This window comes from Corvus kubaryi, unplaced genomic scaffold (genome assembly GCF_017639235.1).
Source record: "Corvus kubaryi isolate FWS band 111438036 unplaced genomic scaffold, C.kubaryi_AGA036_p1.0 136, whole genome shotgun sequence".
Taxonomy (NCBI): domain Eukaryota; kingdom Metazoa; phylum Chordata; class Aves; order Passeriformes; family Corvidae; genus Corvus; species Corvus kubaryi.
In genome coordinates this window covers 2,730,898-2,737,969 of record NW_024580670.1, presented here as the reverse complement: position 1 = coordinate 2,737,969, position 7,072 = coordinate 2,730,898, and the positions used below count along the sequence as shown (strand labels likewise).

Here is a 7,072-nt window from a genome sequence, read left to right as displayed (position 1 = left end):
ATGATAACACAGCTTTTGAATATGCTTGTATTGGGCTTTTGTTAGTTAGTACCATGTTTTGTTTTTCTCTGGAATGTAAAGATCAGGACCAAAGATTAATTAACTTCAGTTTCACCCCATCTCAGCTGTGGGAGACTTGTCCAAGGTGATCAGAGGGATGGAGCAGCTCTGCTGGGAGGAAAGGCTGGGACAGCTGGGATTGTTCAGCCCGGAGAGAAGCTTTGGGGTGACCTCACTGTGGCCTTGCAGGGCCTGAAGGAGCTGACAAGAAAGATGGAGAGAGACTTGAGACAAGGGTGTGGAGTGACAGGACAAGGTAATGGCTTCAAGCTGACAGAGGGCAGGGATGGATGGGATATTGGGAAGGAATTCCTGGCTGTGAGGGTGGGCAGGCCCTGGCACAGGGTGCCCAGAGCAGCTGGGGCTGCCCCTGGATCCCTGGCAGTGCCCAAGGCCAGGCTGGACATTGGGGCTTGGATCAGCCTGGGACAGTGGGAGGTGTCCCTGCCCATGGCAGGGGGTGGAACAGGATGAGCTTTGAGGTCCCTTCTCACCCAGGCTATTCTACACTTCTCTCAGTTATACATTTAAATATATCTGCATATCTGGATAATTCTATCTAGATAATTACAGCACTCAGTTGTCCTGCCCACAGCTCAGCCCACAAACCCTGCCTCAAACCCTCTCCTGCACGAAGGCAGCCCAGCTGCTCTGCGTTCATGGAAGCGGCACATCCCGATCCCAGCAGCGGAGCCACTCCAGCCAAATGTAAGCTGAGCTCTGCTCTCCTGCTTATTAAACACCATTCATCATGGCACACTCCATGTGCCACAGCTGCATGGGGAAATGCTGGCATTTGTGTAGCAAAGATATCTCCTTAAACTTCTTTTCAATGTTATTTTTAGCCTTTATCTATTGCTCAAACTTAAGATGCAGGCATTGTTGTTTTAGGGCCTTTTTAACGTGTTCTGGCCACGCTGACAGCACAAATTTAAAAATACCTGCTTATTTTAAAAGCAATATGTAGCTGTGATTCCTGAGCTCAGTAACAGCCACAATCTGGTTTTACTTTTGATTTTGCTGCTTTACCATCTTACAGCTGCAGTTTCCATGCAAACTTTGATGGGAGCTTTGTGCATGTGAACGTTGTTGAATATTGTTGGCAGAAGCTCTTTGTTCCACCTTAATTAAAAAAGGGAGGAACACCTGTATTTGTAATGCACCTAATTATGTATAAATACATAAATACATTCACAGAGTGTGTTATAAATACATATATTTATGTATAAATCGATACAGAAATCAATAAATACATAAATTTGTAAGTTATCAGGATTTTGCTTTTGTGATTGTAGTTTTCCCAGTTCTTCACTCAGGGGCATTTCTGGCCCATCATGCACTGATTTGTTTTTCCAGAAGGCCATGGAGTGTTTTTATGTTGCTCAGCTGCCTGGGTTGGTGCTGGGAGGGCGCAGAAAGGTTAGAATGGGAAGATGTAGAAGGAATTATGTCATATTTTGTTTTCAGGCAGCCCACAGTTGGAATTCTGACATCGCTGCTAATGTGTTATTAAATCATTGTAGAAATATGAAAAATCCCAGGTAAAATTAATGTGGTTTCTAGTTTTTCCCAAGCATATGAAATTGTAAAGAGAACAGATTTTGCCTAAGTTTGCTGGAATTACAGTTTGGTATTTTATTAAAACGCCCCCCAAACCCTGATGTGGCAGAGTGGTAAATCCACTGCAGAGGGTGATGGGTGGTTTGAGGAGAAGCTGGGCTGTCCCTCTTGCAGGCATCTTCCTGTTTGGGGAGGTTTAGATAAGATCTCAGGAAAAATTTCCCCAGGGGAAAAACTGCCAAGGACTGCAACAGACCACCCAGGGCAGTGGTGGAGTCCCCATACCTGGAAGTGTTCAAAAAACATGTGGATTTGGCACTTGAGGAGATGGTTTAGGGTTGATGGTTGGACTTGATGAGCTTAGAGGTCTTTTCCAACCTTGATGATTCTCTGATCCTATTCAAGGCTAAAGGATTAAGAATTTAAAGGGCTCCAATCCTCAGTGATGTTCTCATGTGCCTGTAGAATAGGCCTTAATTTACTGATCAGACACAACAAAGAACAGACTCTCCAGAGAGAGAAAAAGAGGGGATTTAGCCCTGAAAATGGATGGAGAATAGAAGGGAAAATTAGTAAAGACACAGGAGATGCAATCTAAGTTCAAATAAAATATCCCTGCTTGTCTCAGGGCTGGAGCTTCTCCTATTTGACAGGCTGTGCTGATCCCATGGAGCCCTCACCATAAAAAGTTGCCTGATGATGCTTCTAGAAGGTGAGTAAATGTATGTCAGGAGGAAAAATAACACTCCCATGCAAGGATGATTTAAGATTATTCTTCCCCACTTCTGCGCGAGATTGGATCTGTTGTAACCTTCCTAAACCTTTGTTACCTTTGTAATTTCAGCTGACAGGTTAAATGCTAATGCAATTGATAGGGGTGAACAAGTGGTCAAGGAACAACCTGATCTGAATGTATAATGCATCAGAGAATTGCAAAAATATGCAGGTCAGATATAATTTTGACAGAAAATGGCTCGCTGCAAGGGTTTATGTTTCCCTGGACGGTCTTAAAAAGAGTTGGACTATGGTAAGTACCACAGCGCTCGGAAAAAATACCAAGTTAAACTTAATGGAAAAAATCCAAGTTCTCAATATCCTCAGATTTCATTATCAGTTTTTATTGGAGCTGGGATAATAAGATTAGAGAATTAAGAGAAAAGTTATACCCATTTTCTTCAGCTCAGCAGCCCTAATGTGCAGAAAGGAAGTGACACTCATTTCTCACCATAAATACAGCAAAAACTGCCTGGAAAAAGAAGTGGTCTCTGACCATGCACGGGTCCTTACTGAAAAAATTCTGTTCCTTCAACAGGCACTGGGACATGGCAATAACCCTTAAGAGTGGGTAAAAAGGTGGTATCTCATCAATTTATCCTGGAGTTGATGGTTTCCCATTTGGCATAACGTGGAGTGGCACCAGGATTGTGAATCCTGGAGCAGCTGCCCACAGGAGGAACCTCCCTGTTCCAGGGGTGAAATATGTAACTGAAGTGGAACAGCAGGGAAAGTCCACGGCAATTCAACCCAGACCTTTTCTATTTTCACTTTAGGGACTTCCTGAAAAATAAGAGACACATTTAATCCCTCTGCTGACTGGTTGAGATGATCTGAATCAGAGGAAAGGGATCCTGGAAGGGAAAACTGGGCAACTTTCATCATGTCCACCAGTACTCTGTGAATCCCACCTTATTTCCTTATATTAATATATGTGCTTTACAAAGCACTTGTTTAGAATGCAGTTTATTTTCCATTTTGGGGCCAGATAAGAAACTCTTCACTCCAGTCTGAGGATTCCCAGGGCATACTGGAAGTATCACTTTTTCTCTGGACACTCTCTGAGCAAGAACAGAATTAGTGACTCCAAAATTTTTCAGCACTGACATTATGCCAGTGGATTTTGGTACCATATTCCTTAAAAGACTGTCAGGTTTTTTGCCTTTTAACTCTGAAAACCCAGAAATCACTCAGACTTTTTCCCCTTCCAAGCACTCCCCACTCCAAGAAGCCACCAGCAGGTGCTAAATGGACCAGAACAAAGGCAGCAAATAAAGATATAACCCCTCCCTTCAAAAATTTTAATCTTTCCCTGATTTGTTTACTACTTCAGTGGTTTTTTTTTTCCTTAGAGGAAATGTCAGGGTTGAATTTGTCCTCCTGCCCACACGACCGCTCACTGTGTTCTTCACCTGTGTAAGTGTTTAGAAAGGAAAATTGAAATGTAAATTGACTCAGTGCTTTTAAAACCTTAAAAAATAATAATTCAGTGCCTACTCTATGAAATGGAACTCTCCTGGCTGCTTTAACCTGCCAAGCAGGTTAGCATAACATGAAATCAATTATTGTACTCGCCATATAAAAGCTGTCAGGTTTCATACTTAACTGCAGTATCTCCCTTGAATGTTTGATTTCCAATCATCATCCCCGTGAAGCTCCAGAAATACAGGGACATAAGGAAGATTCCTGGGTAAGAAATTTATTGGACTACCCTGAGTTATAAAAGTGAAATCGGGAAAGAATAATACACCCTGCAAACACGGCTCCCTTTTTAATCAAACACTTCCCAGCCCCATAAAACAAAGCAGAGAACAAACTGCAGAACAAATATTGAATTTCTAGTCTGCATTGTAATAATTGTGACACCATTTCACTTATTTTTCAGCTTGTCTGGAAGCAGCTTTCACTGCAGTATTATTCTCATTCTTTTATGTCCTTTTCCTTGTATTTCTTCTTGGGTTGTTTTGGGGTTTGGTTTTGGGTTTATTTTTTGGGAGTTTTTGGGTTTTGAGGGTTTTTTTGGGGGGTGCACCTTTTTCTACAGAGGGAGAATCAAATAGAAAAATGCTTTGACTTTCACAGCTCTTCTACTGCTAAACTTTATTCTATTCTTAACACACAGTGCAAATAATTACTGATCTCTTTTCTGATCTGGGCTTATGTGTGACCTTGCTGTGGGTAAAATTGCAATCTTAGATCTTCCACCTGTAGTGGTGACCACAGGCAGCAAGTTGTTCACTTGAGAGTCCTAAAAATGATGAATTAAGGATTGGGAAGTGCTGGTGTTATGACAAGAGTGGGAATTGTTTGTAACAGAGCTGGGACAAATGCCTGGAGTGGTGGGAAAGGAGTGAAAATTGTGACTCTGAGTCCTTTTTCCTGTATTTCTGTAGGGAAAGGGAAGGTTTGGACTTCAGGGAAGGCTGAGGATGCAGGAATTGGAATGGCAGGACAAAGGGGAATGGCTTCACACTGCTCAAGGGCAGGGTTAGATGGGATACTGGGAATAAATCCTCCCCTGTGAGGGCGGGCAGGCCCTGGCACAGGGTGCCCAGAGCAGCTGGGGCTGCCCCTGGATCCCTGGCAGTGCCCAAGGCCAGGCTGGACATTGGGGCTTGGAGCAGCCTGGGACAGTGGGAGGTGTCCCTGCCCATGGCAGGGGTGGCACTGGATGGGCTTTAAGGTCCCTCCCAACCCAAACCACTCTTGAATTCTTTCACTCTGAGAAAAGTCACCTTGGAGCCTGTGTCCTTCCCACTGAACCCCCAGGCAAGCCCAAAAGCCAGGGCAGGTTTCTGTGAGCTGATCCTTTGCACTTGTCTGTCTAAAGTATTCCAAAAGCAAACCCCAAACCATCTGTAGGGTCTGGTTTGAAGCTCTGTCACCTGACAGCTTTGGTGGATAGCTTCTAGCAGCAGAAACATTGCCTGCCCATGGTCCATAACAGCTTGGAACAAAGAGCTATAAAAGCAGGGAGCAGAAGACAGATTTATCTCGGTGTATTTCCAGATGATCCTGAATTGATTCCTTCTCTGAAATACAAACTCCATGTTTAGCTCTTTTGAAATACAAAAAAAAGAAAAAAAAAAAAAAAAAAGAAAAAAAAAAAAAGAAGAACATAAAATAAACCAGGATTTATCCTCAAGATCAACTCTCATTCTCTTTCAGAAATTACATTCTAGACAGTAAGCGATCATTATGTGCCAACAGACCTGAGAATCTGATTTTAACTTTCAGGTAACATATTAGGGCCATAACCAAATCTGAGCACTATTATCATAGCCAAATGACTGTAATGCTTCAGGGCTGTAATAGTCATCACCTTTTTATCATCAGATTACCAGCCAAGCCTGAAACAATGAATTTCTTTAACATTATTCCCCCATAACCTTTAACTGTATGCATTATTTCAAACATCTGAAATAATCCTTTATATGACACAGTAGAATAATACATTTGCCACTCACTGCACACTCAAATTTGTTAAGCCCAGAGTAGAACAAAAACTGCAGTCTGCTCTGTGTGCCATGGAAATACATTTATTTCAATTGTGCTGGAATGATGCTTAAGTGATAAATAATTTGAAGGAACACTGATAGGAAACATAAGGTTCATAAAAGTCCAGGAATGCTGCTGCAGTTTTATCCCCATTATAAAAGTGTCCTGCTTGCCTTGTTTTGGGAGGGCTTTACTTGGCCAGCTCTCACATGTTTCACAAGGAATGTACAGCGTAAATATTCCATGGGTTCATTCCAGAGCTGTGCCTGTGATAAACCTCCCCAGAATCCTGTCAGGAAATGTTTATTCCTGTTCAATCAAGTGGGTGCTAATGCCCCACACCAGCTCTCTCCATGGGCCATCCTGATAAATAATCCTGTGTATGCTGCAGTGATTCTGTGCATAAACACTCCTAGATCTGAGTTACTGCAGCTCCAGGCCCTGACTGCAGCAGATTTATAAACACAACCCTGTGTTTCTTACCTGTGTTGAGGTGTATTATGATGGCAGAACTGGCATTTATCTGGACTCTTGATATAAAAAGGTTTCCAGCCATGCGAGCAATGCATGAAAATACAAAAGCAACCACTTCAAATATTGCCAGGGAGAGGGGTCTTGAAAAACATCCCAGGGAGCCTTGAGGGAGGAAGTTTCCTACTGAGTACAGAGCAGTTTGGATCAGGCCCCCAGAGAGCACAACCTCTAAAATAACAAGTCTGAAGAGTTAAATTGTGTCTTCTTCGATGTCGTAATGAAAACTGGATGCCCCAAAAAGATCTCAGCAATACAGAGCAGCAGCTTTTTGATAAAGTTTAACTACTTCCAAGAACTTGAAAATGTGGGCTTAGAAAAACCTTAATTTATTGAAATATTTCTGAAGTGCATTAAGGAAAAGGGATTCAGACACAAAGGATTCAGGCTCTGCATAAGGGACAATCATTCTTGTGCTGAACAAGCAAAAAGGTGCTGGACTTCAGGTCCAATTTTTTCTGTGATTTCTCGTGTGACCTTTCACAAGACACACAGAGTGTGCCCAAGGAAACCACAAAGTGATTTCCACTGGCTTCAGTGGAGGAGAGAATAAGCTCCTAATTTCTCTTTGAATCAGTTTTCTCATTAGTAAATTACCGACCTCAGAGCTTAATGCTTCCAATGCTCTTCGGTATCCTTGAAGGGGAAG

General features: G+C 42.5%; 1 long non-coding RNA gene across 1 annotated transcript; it reads left to right on the top strand.

Annotated features, from left to right (window-relative positions):
• The first annotated feature begins 274 nt into the window (after positions 1-274).
• On the top strand, positions 275-2,960 carry LOC121676886. The gene is made up of 3 exons (XR_006020646.1): positions 275-316; positions 656-768; positions 2,249-2,960. It is a non-coding gene; the product is annotated as an uncharacterized LOC121676886 (long non-coding RNA).
• The last annotated feature ends 4,112 nt before the right edge of the window (positions 2,961-7,072 follow it).